We start from the raw sequence: 14,401 nt of genomic DNA on the forward strand, positions 1-14,401 counted from the left end.
TTTCCTCAAGCTATTAAGCTTAGACCTTAGAGGACCTGAGATGCTCTCATACCAATTGATGGTACAATGAATGAATATGTATCTGATAGATTACTAAGAGGGATGGGGGGGGGTGAATGAGTAAATAAAAAAACTAATACAAACTTCCCAAACTCAAATTCAAACATACAAAATAAACTTATCAATGAAATACCATTGTAAAGATCAATACTTATAAGAATATCATTTGACTATTACAACAACTTAACAGTAAACAACATTTAACTTGTAAACATCCAAATGCTTCATCATATGGCAATGCTTCATTTCTCAATGCTTCCGATTATCATGCCTTATTAGAAATAGCTTATCAAATCAACCCTAAGATCTTAACCACAAAAATATTCACCGCATGACACAAGTATTTATACGTGGAAAAACCAAATAGGTAAAAACCATGGTGAGATGAGACTCACAAGCTAATATCTAAACTCTTCTAAAGTTCACCCTGTTAGGAGCCAAGCCTGTTAAAGCTTTTACAAAAGTCCTATTAAGAACTGATCCTATTAGGAATCACCTGGTTAAGGGATTGACTACAAATGCCTTGTTATAAGAAAATACCTTGTAAGGAGTAACCTAAGTAGAGTATTTGAAAATACAATCTAATGCACCACCTTGTTAGAGGATTTAATAGGTAACCAAGCTTGTTAGAGCTTACCTAGTTAGGGGATTTCAATTCTATTGTATTTGTTAGAAAACAACATGAGTTTCTTGATATGTCAGAATAGTACTACATTTTCTTGATCAGATCCATTTAAACTTCTATCTGCTTTTACTCAAACTATAGACTCATTCTCTGGTTTGGCAATAACACATTTAATTGATTTCTACCAACTCTTGCCAACACTTAAAAAAATAACTTCATTGACCTTAAATACAAATCAGTTAGGTCGATAACACAACACAAAATCTAATCCTCTCACTGAGATTACAAACAAGTTGGTACAAGCATGACCATTGGATTTCATAGCAATCTCTACACATCAATCAAGAAAACCTCAAGCATCCCTTGATTATGACTTCATCGACCTTAGTAACTCATCACACATTTGTCATTAGACGCAATACACTTTGTTCATTCCCTAGACAAACAATCGTGCCAAAACATTTTGAACTTGTCTTCATATAATGACCTTACGTGTCACCATCATTATTGCTCAACATCAAAACATAAACCAAAATAACCAATTCAACAACCTTAATCAGTTAGGGTTAAACAAAAACAACTGGTAGGGTTTACCGGTTACATAACATATAAAGGGTTTAACCTTTTACTCCAATTACCGGTTCAACTCCCAAAGTTACATACCAGTTTACAATTAACCTTCAAAAAGTTCTTCCTACCGGTTATAAGACAATATCAATAGTAACAATAAAATCAACAATATCATTACTGGTTTAACTAACATCAATGACAACATAACATATCATTAATGCAATCTTCATGAAAATGCCAACATCATCATGAAAAGACAAGTGGCTCAGTGGTAAATACCATCACTAGCCATAAGAAAGTTCTAAGTTCTGATGTATACAATTTCATGAAAGTAAATTATATGAGACTTTTATCTTACTATTAAAAAATGTATACAGTTTCAATAATCCCCAATCTTTAATATATTGCCATTTAATAAGAAAAAGGGTTTTCATAATAAATAGGACTAAATAAGAATCAAACAATGTGTTTAAGCAAGATGTTCAAATAGAGAGAAACAAATTTTTATGAAAACATGTAATTTACTTTTTTCATAAAAAATATTCTATATACGATTTAAAATTATGAAAATATATTTCTTAAAAAGTATCGATTGATTAGATAATTCAAAATTTTAGTTGGATTTAATATAACAATTTTAGGTTGCATTAAGTATCTAAGATTTGTATGCATCTAAGATTACTATCTTTTTTTCATTTTTTCATACATCTAACATTGAGAATGGTAGTCACAACCTTTTCTAATATGTAAAACTATAGAAATGTGATGGAATGATAAACCAATATTTTGACATGTATAATTTTTTATATGATTAATTAAATCTTTCTATTTAGTTGTAGTCTACATTATATAATAAAATAATAAAATAAACATGAATTCTTTTATATATAAAGAGGCCAAGAAAAATACTTTCTTCAAATTGGTTAAGACTTCATATACATAACACAATAAAAAATATATTACTAGCATCAATATCAAGTGTGGATTGTCTAAGGGGTTGAGCTTAACTGGTTAAAATAATGGGTTCTCATTGTGGAGACCCAAGTTCAATTCCCAATAGGGACATCTAAAGTGGAATTCTAAGTTGTGACTCTTGGCCTTCCATAAAAATGAGGAAGGTCTAGGGTCAATCTAATCAAACATAATAATAATAATAATAATTCAAAATATTGTGGCTTTGGCCTATTACCTACCAAAAAAAAAAAAATATCAAGTGTGGACTACTAAATATAATTGTAGACACCTAAAATTGTCATGTCTAATTAAATAAATATCTTTATTTATTTAATTAATTCATTTATCCTCTTCTAGCCTTATTTCTCATTTAAATAAATACATTTATTTATTTAAATTATCCTTTTCCTAAATTAAATAAATACTTTTATTTATTTAAATATCCCACTTCTTCTATTAATTAAATGAATCTTTATTTATTTAATTAATTCATTAACCTTTCCTACCTATGACACATGTCATTCATCTCTTAATTCATACACCACCTACCCTCTTATTATTTTCTTATTTTCTCTACCTACCCTCTAATCTTAGCCAACCATTTATCTTTTACACCTCTCAATCTTATCCCTCCATTTCTTATAGTGTCTTCTATATAAGGAGATGATTCCTTCATTATCAACCCTAATGAATCTATGCTAATTACTTGATCAATTGACTATACTACGCCTTTGCACTTTCATATGTGATCCTACTTGCAGCCACATTTCCGTTCTTTGTTGAGCTCTTGTACACACATAAAATCTGAGAGCAAATATATCAAGCAAGAACAATGGAGATAGGAAGAATGGAGATTCAAACCCTATTGGACATGTGATGGTTTAATCTTTGTGATTTCATTTGATTTGCATTGTCTTAGGTAATCTTCATATGTTATGGTGGATCTTTGTTGTTGTTAGGCTAGGGTTTTGTGGTTGAATCTATTTAGTCTTTCAATATTGTTGTTTCCATTTTCATCGTATACATTTTGGCATGCTTGGTGGGACTCTTGTCCCATTTGCATTTAACATCTTTTGTTGTAGATTTTGTGTTTTGAAGTTATAGATTTGACATTTCCGACAACATTTTGATATTTTCGCGTCTACGTACTTTCGGATCGCGTTTTTGATTTTCTACCGCATCTGTGACATCTGGAATCACATCTGCGCCTTCGACAATTTTTTTTTTTGGGGGATGATTTTGAGAAACGTGTTTGTGTTCCCTAGTCGCATCGGTGAAGTCTTCAGGCACATTTATGTTCAGGAACCATGTCCGTGTTCAGGAATCGCGTATGTGTTAGATCTAAGCGCGTCTGTGAATTTATATAGCGTTTGTGTTTCTAATAACCTCGTTTGTGTGCAGTTGTTACCTTTTAGGTTTCTTTGATTTGGTTTTTTTCATCATTCGGATTTCAAATCTGGTTTATTTTTAAGCTAACATCTTCAAATCCAGCTAATGAAATTGGTGTAGCATGTCTTCAAAGAAAAATTATTTTGTCGAAGGCCCCTATTTCACAAAGTCTTTTGGATCTAAAATTTACCTAACTTGTGTGCTTGCAGGAAGGGGTGATCATTTGAAACAATCCAAACTACTAGTAGATTTTTGTTGTAGGACCTTGGTAAGGGTTTTTGATCTTTATTGTGTGCCTTGTTTTCATAGACTAGCAAACACTTCAATTGGTGCACTAAAATTGAACCATTGTCTTTTGTGTCTTGAGCAATAGGCTCTTTTTGTTTAATCTTTAGAGGGCCTATCTCCCCTTGTGGTCATTAGGACTACTAGTGAGGAGAGAACGACCCAAGTGGTAGCGAGGAAAACCCACCTCTTCCGAACCACTATAAACAACTGTATTCATGGTGAAAACTATGGATAACGTGTGCTGATTAGTTCATACTGACACTATGTCTCCCCATAAACCCATTTGATCAAATTTATTTGATCATTTGTAGGGCGTAACCCCTACCAGCTGGGAGCCTTCTGTATTTACAGAGCTAAAAGTGCCGCATGTATGGCCACACGAGCGGATGCCCTTACTAGCACCTTTTTTTTTAGAAGCCAAAATAATTCTAGTTGTTGGGGTAGGAGGTCGAACCTCTGGTAGCAGCCCACACACATACAGTTCTTAGTAGAGATACAAAGTTCGCCATGGGGAGTTTTCAGGGGGACTGATGCTTGGCTACCCTGAGAAGTGAGTGTCGAGGGTGGAGCCAGTGGAGTTAAGCATCTAAGTATCCACTCTAACTTGCATAGCCTCGGGGGAAACTCCATGTGGGATCAAGAACTATTGTCCTAGCCAGCCATAAGAATTGTGCTTGACTTATTTTAAACATTTAATCATTCAAGACCAAACATCAAAACATTGTGTCTTTTGTGTCTTCAAGTGTATGCAAAATAATTTTTACATCAAACAACACACTTTTTTGAGTCATTTTGAGTCTAAAACACTTGCAAACATTGAGTCTTCATCAACACTATGTCCTCTTGTCAAGAAAAATAGTCAAACATTTAGATTTGGTCACAACAAGCAACTTCACAGATTGGAAAAATTGCACAAAGTTTACAGAAACGCGTCTGTGTCTGTTAGAACCGCATCTGTGTCATTTAAATGCGTCTGTGAAGGGCAGAAACGTGTCTGTGTCTTTTGATCAACATTGCATTTACAACATCTTAGAAACGCATCTATGTCTAATAGAATAGCGTCTATGTCCTTTAAGCACGTCTGTGAAATATACAGGCATGTCTGTGTTCAGGATTGAAAACTTTCATAATTTAGCAAACAAGAATAGTCAGTTTCAAACTTATTAAGCTTCCTAGGTTATCTCTCTGGGTTTTCATCTAGCATTCAACTTGTCTTTGGGTCTCACAAATTCCATCATTGCTTTACACCTTACATTGCATCCACATTTGTCTAAACTTGAGTCAAAAGATCACTTGCTTGTCCTCATCATACTTTGTCAACACACTACATACAACAACATTTTGCTAAGTGGTCCCTCATCAAGGTCTATCACCTTTGGGTCTCATTTGGTCTTACTTAGAGTCAAGGTCAACTTACCTCATCAAGAGAAACTATCATCTCTTTGGAAGTCACACCTACTCTACTACATACATACTTGTTCTTACACTTTGGACATTGCAAGTACACCTCAGATTCATTTACATTCTATCCAACTCTTGGTCTTTCATATCTTTCCATCTTCATCTAGTTTCACACATCTTCGTCAATAACTAGTTCATGGTTGAAACCCATTCACAAAAATCTAGGAGAGAAGCTAAAGAGGCTCAAGAGTCCGCAAACATGAGTTCCTATGAGTATGACAATGATATCTTTTTCAATTATGATCATACCACATTACCTGACATGGATGCCTATAGATACATTCGAAATGTTGAGAACATGGACACTACAAACAATAATGACACACACAATGACAATATGGACAACATTTCAGTCCATTTAGTAGAATTGGAAGACTCCATTATGGATCCCCGTTTCAATCGATTGGTTGAGGAAATAATGAGGAGAGATAGACAATACTTCTTACAAGTGATGGCACAAAGTGGAGCCAAGATTCCTCATGATTTTGACATGTCTCAAATAAAAAAAAATCGACCTTTGCAACAAACTCACTCCAACATGGATCAAAGGAGGCCTAATAGTGGACGCAATAGAGGACCACATCTTGTGCCTGAATCACCATCATCTTTGTTTCAAAAACCAGATGTCCCATACACACATGGTCAAGCATACGATACTCACCTTCACAGACCATTATGGAAGTCTTATGCAGAAAAATATACTCAATCACATACCAATGCTAAGGACCAACCACCAAAGCAATTGGATATTCAAAGGCATGCTCAAAATTTGGACACAAGAAAACCTCATGTCAAACTTGGGGGCAACACACTAGAACAAACTCATGACATGCCTATAGAGTATGGTATACATGGACAAAGCAGATATTCCATTCCTCAACATGACTCTATACCAAGTGGTCCATATACGTAACATCATTATAGACCTCCTCCATATGAACATGTGTATGATCAATATCATCCATATATGCAACATGCTCCTCCTCCACACATTGGTTCAGGCATGGGTATGGTCCAAGAAGTTGGTCTCCACCTAAGAACAATTTGGAACAATAAATCAGGGACTTGCAAAAGAAAATGGAGGACATAAATACACTGAAGCCAACATACACAATGAGAGACATATGTCCTTATCCATTTGAGAAGAGCATTCCAATGCCTCCATTTCCTACACACTTTGTGATGCCTAAGTTTGATAAGTATAGAGGAAAAGGGGATCCTAAGGCACACATAAGACAATTTTTCACAGCTTGCATTGAGGTAGCAGCAGAAGAGACATATTTGATGAGATTATTCCCATAGAGCTTAGGTGATCAAGCTATGGAATGGTTCTCCCAACTTCCACCTGGAATTAAGTCATGGGGTGACTTAGCAGAGGCATTTATCCATCATTTCTCATACAAAATAGAGATAGAAATATCAATCACTACTTTGTGTAACACCAAGCAAAGGGATGGAGAGTCTTTTTCATCATTTTTACAAAGATGGAGAAATCTAGCCAGCAGGTGCTCTTGTGAAATTCCACAAAAACAAATGGTAGAGATGTTCATGCAAAATGTTAACAAAGACATTGGTTATGACCTAAGAAAAGCTTGTTTGTCCACCTTCAAGGACGTCATTGAAAAAGGCTTAGTGATAGAAAAAGTCCTAATTGAACAAGGAGTAATTAAGATATTCAAGGAAAACAAAGATGACTATAAAGGAAAAGACAAGCCAAGATTTTGGAATAAAAGCAAGAACACAGTCAATGATTGTGTTGTTGATGCCAATACAGTAAGACCCAAAATCATTTTTCTGTGATCAAGCTCTACAAACAATCAAGTGAATACTCAAACAACTTCAAAATCATGAAGGAAGTACACTCCATTGGGAGAACCACTAGAATCAGTTTTCAAAAAGCTAGTGGCAAACAAAATCATAACAATTCCAGATTTACCTCCATATGAGCCAAAGGTCAAACCAAATTGGTAGAATGATGATGAGTATTGTGAATTTCATAAGAGTAAAGGTCATAAGATAGAAAATTGTCATCGACTGAAGAACATCATACAAGACCTTATTGATAGAGGTGACATTGAGATTGAAGGACACTCATCCAATCAAGAACATGAGATGTTTAAGGAACCATTCCCAAAGAATGACAAAGGAAAATCTAAAGCCATAGATGACCAAACCAACTATACTAGAGCATCTTATAACTATGATTCAACTATCAATCACATTTTGATGGATAATTATGTCTCTACCATTATCATCAAGGACAAAATGCCTGAGAATTCTACCCAAAGACCCAAGATTGTCCTAAAAGGTAGTGGATCTTCTTCTGAACATACCTCTAAATGTAATGTTACAACTTGTCGAGTTAAATTCACTTTACAAGGTGCTCCAACTAAAAACACCACTTCCTCATCAACCAAGCCCGAGTATGACCTTGTAGAACAGTTAGGGAAGACACCCATGCTTATATCCATCCTTGAGCTCTTACGCATATCCCCCACACATAAAGCCATTCTTGACAAAATCTTGAGAGACACTGCTATTCCTACTAATTTGAACGTGGACCAGTTTCAAGCCATGGTAGGATACCTTTCCATTCCACACTCCCTTACATTCATAGAAGCAGATGACACCTCCGTAAACCAACCACATAATGCACCTTTACACATTGAAGCCTTCATACACAAAAATCGAATAAAACGAGTCCTGATAGATGGAGGAGCAGGTCTAAACATTTTTACATTGAGCACTATTAAACAATTGGGATATTTAGATAAAGTTGTGAATTCTACAAACAAAATTACCATCAAGGCATATGATGATGAAGAGCATTCATCCAAAGGCATAGTCACCTTACCTCTCAGAGTTGGGCCAGTTACAAAGGATGTGGTTTGTGGGTAAGGTTTCCCATCATGGTTTTTCTCCTTACAGGGTTTCCACGTACAAATATTGGTGTTATGTGTTGTGGATAACTTGGTCTTTTAGTTTCATGCATTAATCTTTACCAATATTGCCTTTATCTGTTAAATCTGTCCACCAGTATAACAGAATGTCTCACCTATATTAAGCAGTAATTGATTAAGTTGTTTTTGGTTTAAAAATATTAGACAACTAATTCACCCCTCCCCCCTCTCAGTTGTCCCCGGGACCTAACAATTGGTATCAGAGCCAAGTCCTCTTTTTGCAGAAGTTTAACAACTTGAGGAGATCCAATGTCTACTAACTATTTTAGGAAGGACAATCCTAAACTTGATGGAACCAACTATGGCATATGGAAAATCGGAATGGAGACACATCTGAACTACATTGGAAAGGACATCTGGGAAGTTACAAAGAATGGTTATACTGCTGCTACTCCTGGTCAGCCTAATCCACCTAACTTAACTAAAGATGAGGAAAATGATTGCAAAGCAAGAGAAGCACTTTTGAGCGCATTAACAGATCAACAAATCATGGGATTATCAGATAGACCAACTACTAAAACTATTTGGGATCATTTGGAAACACTGAATGAAGAAGATTCCACAGTCAAAATTGCAAAACTTGAAAGCTTCCGGGTCAGGTATCAAAATCTGAAAATGGAAGAAGATGAAAGAATTTCTGCTTTTATGGAAAGAGTAAATGAAATTGTTTTGGGTATTAAATGTTATGGAGGAACCTTAAGTGAAGATGAAATTGTTTCAAAAGTTTTAAGAGGATTGGCACTGGCATATAAAATGAAAGTTACTACTATAAATGAGTTAAGAACAATGCCCAATACACCAGTAACTAGGGATACTTTGATTGGAAAACTTTCAGCCTTTGAAATTGAGGAATTTGGTCCTGTTGCTACTATAAAGATAGATTTAGCTTTCAAAGCATCAACATCATCTACATCATCATTTGACAAATCTGATTGGAAATCCTTTTATGCAAGAGAACTTGGGGAAAGTAGGAAAGAAAATGAAGAACTTGAAGCACTATTTGCAAGGAAAATGCCTAAACGTCTAGTTGGAAGTAAGTATGAAGGTAAAGCACCCTTTAAATGTTTTAACTACAATAAGATTGGTCATATGGCTTCAAGATGCCTTGATAGACATGCTAGACTAAGAGAAGAAGCTAGAAGGACATACAAACCTAATCCTGAATATCAGAGATACAAATTTAAGAAGAATAAGGACAAATCTTGTTATGTTGCTGATGAAGGAGTGAGTGATGATTCTGATGAAGATCCGGTAGACAATGGATGGGTTTTTGTTGCTATAACAGAAGATCAACTGGCACCTACAATGCAACCGGTAGAACAGGCCTTGGCAGCTAAAATTGAAGTAAAGGATGAATGGATCATTGATTCTGGATGCTCACATCATATGACAGGGGATAAAGGTAAATTCTTGAACTTTCAAGAATATAATGGTGGCTTAGTAAGATGTGGAGATGACAAAGCTTGTCAGATTAGAGGTAAGGGTTCAATATCTCTTGATGGTAAGCATAACACTGACAATGTTTACTATGTTGAAGGTTTAAAACATAATCTTTTGAGTGTTGGTCAATTAGTTGAGAAAGGATTTTAGTTACAATTTAAAAATGGAAAATGCAAAATCATGAATAGAACTGGTTTAGAAATTGCAACTGGTAATCAGACTAGAGGTAATATCTTTCATTTGAATAACAGTGAGAAGACATGTTTGATTGCACATATAGATGAAAGTTGGCTATGCCATAAGAGACTCTATCTTGTAAACTTTGATTGTATGGTAAAAATCACTACTACTAAGGCAGTTAGAGATTTAACTAAAATTGTCAAACCTCATAATACAGTATGTAAGGAATGCCAATTTGGAAAATAGGTTAGAGCTAGTTTCAAAAGTATTCAAGAAAAACCTAATAATGCTCTTGACTTAATTCATACTGATTTATGTGGTCCAGCTAAAACTAAAAGCTTACAAGGTGATAGATATTTCATGCTAATCATTGATGACTATTCTAGAATGTGTTGGGTTACTTTTCTTAGAGAAAATTCAAAAGCACTTGGAAAGTTCAAACTGTTCAAAGCAATGGTTGAAAATGAAACCGGTAAGAAAATCAAATGTTTAAGATCAGATCAAGGAGGAGAATTTACATCTAAGGAATTTAATGCATTCTGTGAAGTAAATGGAATCAGAAGACAACTATCAGCACCTCGGACACCTCAGCAAAATGGAGTTTTTGAAAGGAAAAACAAAACTAGCTTGGATGCAGCTAGAAGTATGTTATTAGAAGCAAATCTACCACATGTATATTGGAGAGAGGCAGTAAGTACAATGGTCTATACATTCAACAAAGTTCACATCAAAGGTGAAATCGATAAGACCCCTCATGAACTATGGTTTGGTATTACTCCTACTCTTAAATATTTCAGAATATTTGGAAGCAAATGTTACATTAGAAGAGATGAGTATATTGGAAAATTTAATCCTAGAAGTGATGAAGGCATATTTCTTGGTTATTCATCTAAGAGTAAAGCATATAGATGTTTTAACAAGAGATTGCAAAAAAATGTTGAGAGTACAAATGTAAAGATTGATGAACAATTCAGAGGAACTTCAAGGTATATAGATTCTGAACCGGCAAAATAAATTCTAAAAAATGAAACTACACCAAATCCACCAGTACAGAGTGAAGATCCAGTTACACCAGTATCATCTGAAAATTCCACTGTGACCAAGGAACAACAACAAACAAAGACACCTCGGTATGTAAGATTGAATCACTCTGAAGATCAGATAATTGGAAACAAATACAAAGGAGTTATGACAAGAGGAAGATTGGCAAATGAAGAGGTATGTCTTATTTCTCAAATTGAACCATCATCAATTAATGAGGCATGTGAAGATAAATATTGGACGAAAGCTATGGAAGAAGAATTAGAGTAAATTGAGAAAAATAACACTTGGACATTAGTTCCCCAGCCTAAAGATAAAAATGTAATTGGAACAAAATGGGTATTCAGAAATAAACTTAATGAAGATGGTAAGGTTATCAAAAATAAAGCAAGACTAGTGTGTAAGGGATATTCTCAAAAGGAAGGAGTTGATTATAATGAAACCTTTGCATCGGTAGCTAGAATTGAGGCGGTTAGATTGTTTTTAGCCTTTTCAGCACATAAGAACAACAAAGTATATCAAATGGATATTAAATATGCATTTCTAAATGTAGATCTTGAGGAGGAAGTTTACATTGAACAACTTGATGGATTTTATTTGACAAATGACAAAGATATGGTTTGTAGGTTAAAGAAAGCTTTGTATGGATTGAAGCAAGCTCCGAGAGCTTGGTATGCAAGATTGGATAAGTATCTTTTGAAAATTGGTTTTTCTAAAGGTAATGCTGATAGTAACTTATACTATAAGGTGACTAATGATGACATCTTGGCTATAGAAGTTTTTATTGATGATATAGTATTTGGAGGAGAAGATGGATTGTGTAAAGACGTTTCTATTAAAATGCAACAAGAATTTGAAATGTCTATGATTGATGAAATAAAATTCTTTTTAGGATTGCAGATTTCACAGATTGACAAAGGTATATTCTTGAGTCAATCAAAATACTTAAAAGGGTTACTTAAGAAATTTGTGATGGAGAACTCTAAACTAGTAAGCACACCTATGACTACAAATGACAAACTATCTTTAAGAGATGAATCTACACCTATTAATCCAACAAGGTACAAATCTATGATAGGAGGTTTACTATATTTAACACAAACAAGACCTGATATTATGAATGCAGTATGTATTGTTTCAATATTTCAGAGTAATCCTAGAGAAAATCATGAATCAACAGTAAAAAGGATTTTTTGGTACTTACAAGGCACTACAAATCTTGGATTATGGTATCCTAGAGATGAAAACTTTTACCTATGTGCATACATTGATGTAAATTGGGTAGGAGATGTGGATGATAGAAAAAGCACCATCGACGAAGCATTTTTTCTTGGAAACAGATTATTTTCTTGGTTGAGTAAGAAACGAAGTTGTACATCTTTATCAATAGTAGAATCAGAATATGTTACAGCAGCAACAAACTGTACACAGGTACTTTGGCTTAAACAAATGTTGAAAGATTTAAAGGTAAAATGCAAGGAACCTATAACTATCTATTGTGATAACATAGCAGCAATTGATATATCTAAGAATCTGATACTACATTCTAAAACAAAACATGTTTCCATCAACCTGAATTTTCTAAGGGAAAAAGTTGAAGCAAAAGAAATAAAATTGGTTTATGTGAATACTAAAGAACACCTTGCAGATATTTTGCTAAACCTTTGCCTAAAGAGACTTTTGAATATCTTAGAGAACAGCTTGGGGTCATACCCCCACCGGTAGATACTTAGAGAGTTGATGTCTATCCTCAACTGACAGAATTAAAAGAGATATATTCTTCCTCCAGCTTTGATGAGGAAGCTACTTCTCAAGGGGAGTAGTTGGTATATTGCAATTGGCTGGTATTTTGTATATGTATCTAAAATTGGTATCTAACAATTGGTATTTTTTTTGTAACTTTGGCATTTGATGTCAAAGGGGGAGACATATCTATGGAAAAACACATTATCTTTTGGGAAGAGATTGGTACAGAAAAACATAAGGAAACTCATGTTACTCTCAGGGGGAGAGATTGTTACTTTGGGGAGATTATTGGTTTTTATACTTGGCATTTTTGTTTTGGCACTTCGATGGTTTCTCCATCTTGTGTTGCCATCAATGCCAAAGGGGGAGATTGTTGGTATTTTGGTATGGTTTTCTCATTGATGTCAACACCTATTAAAACTCTAGCACTTTGGAGATCCAGCAACATTCACTGGCAAGCAAGTAACTATTGCATAGTCAACGGTATATGGTACACCAATAGGATATAATGATCACTGACACTTGGAATGGCATGGAAGACACCTAGTAATATCGAAGACATCGTGTGGACATCTTGTCCTGGAGAATTGGTTATTGGTATATTTATATTTGCATATTTGCCTGTTATCGGCAAATAGGTCCAGGGTTACACCGGCAGGTTTATCTTTTCTAGATCAGCATGGCACGCTTTGGAGATGATTAATTATTGTTGTAAATGCATTAAGCTGATATGTTCAATTGGTTATTGCATTAGTTATTGTATTTTTTGTAAAATGATTTTATTGTAATATCTTGTAGAGATGACCTACTAAAATTGGTCTTAGGTTATGGTATAAATGTAAGCTCTTAATTGTAAGATCGAATGTGGAATGCGAAGAAGGTTTTCTGTGAAGGTATATGCAAGATTAAGTAGGGCTATACACGCAGACATCATTTTAAAGGTGAAGCTAGGTTTTTGTGAAAGCATATCAGAACTACACTGGTACTGAATCCAGCATATGAAGATGCTATTTTGAGCAGTACATTCTTATTGGATTTAACCATCCAATTGTAGTCAGTGTGACTCCCATTTGTGTTTGAGCAGTGAGCTCTAGGCGCTTGGCCTTTGTGCATGTGCAGACCCCATTTATGTACACTTACTATCTGCAGTAGTATCATCTGATTGTGGGTAAGGTTTCCCAATGTGGTTTTTCCCCTTACAGGGTTTCCACGTACAAATATTGGTGTTATGTATTGTGGATAACTTGGTCTTTTAGTTTCATGCATTAATCTTTATCGGTATTGCCTTTATCTATTAAATTTGTCCACTAGTATAATAGGTTGTCTCACCAATATTAAGCAGTAATTGATTAAGTTGCTTTTGGTTTAAAATTATTAGACAACTAATTCACCCCCCCCCCTCTCAATTGTCCTCGGGACCTAACAACATATAGCTGCCACAAGGATGAATCTCATATATATCAAAATCATAAGTGTCATGATACAATGATGTCAAAATCATATGGCTACAATCACTCGAAGGTGTCATCATACAAAATGGTACAAAAAAACTAATACATAGGGAGCCCTCTAAGGCTATGATAAACTCCCTCCCTCGGAGTTGCCTAGCCTCGACGGAGTCTGAGCCCTAGAAGGACCTACCTCAGGATCATCTCTCCTGTGTCCTTTGCTGCTTTCCTTCCTGCCC

This window comes from Cryptomeria japonica, chromosome 10, assembly GCF_030272615.1.
Source record: "Cryptomeria japonica chromosome 10, Sugi_1.0, whole genome shotgun sequence".
NCBI lineage: Eukaryota > Viridiplantae > Streptophyta > Pinopsida > Cupressales > Cupressaceae > Cryptomeria > Cryptomeria japonica.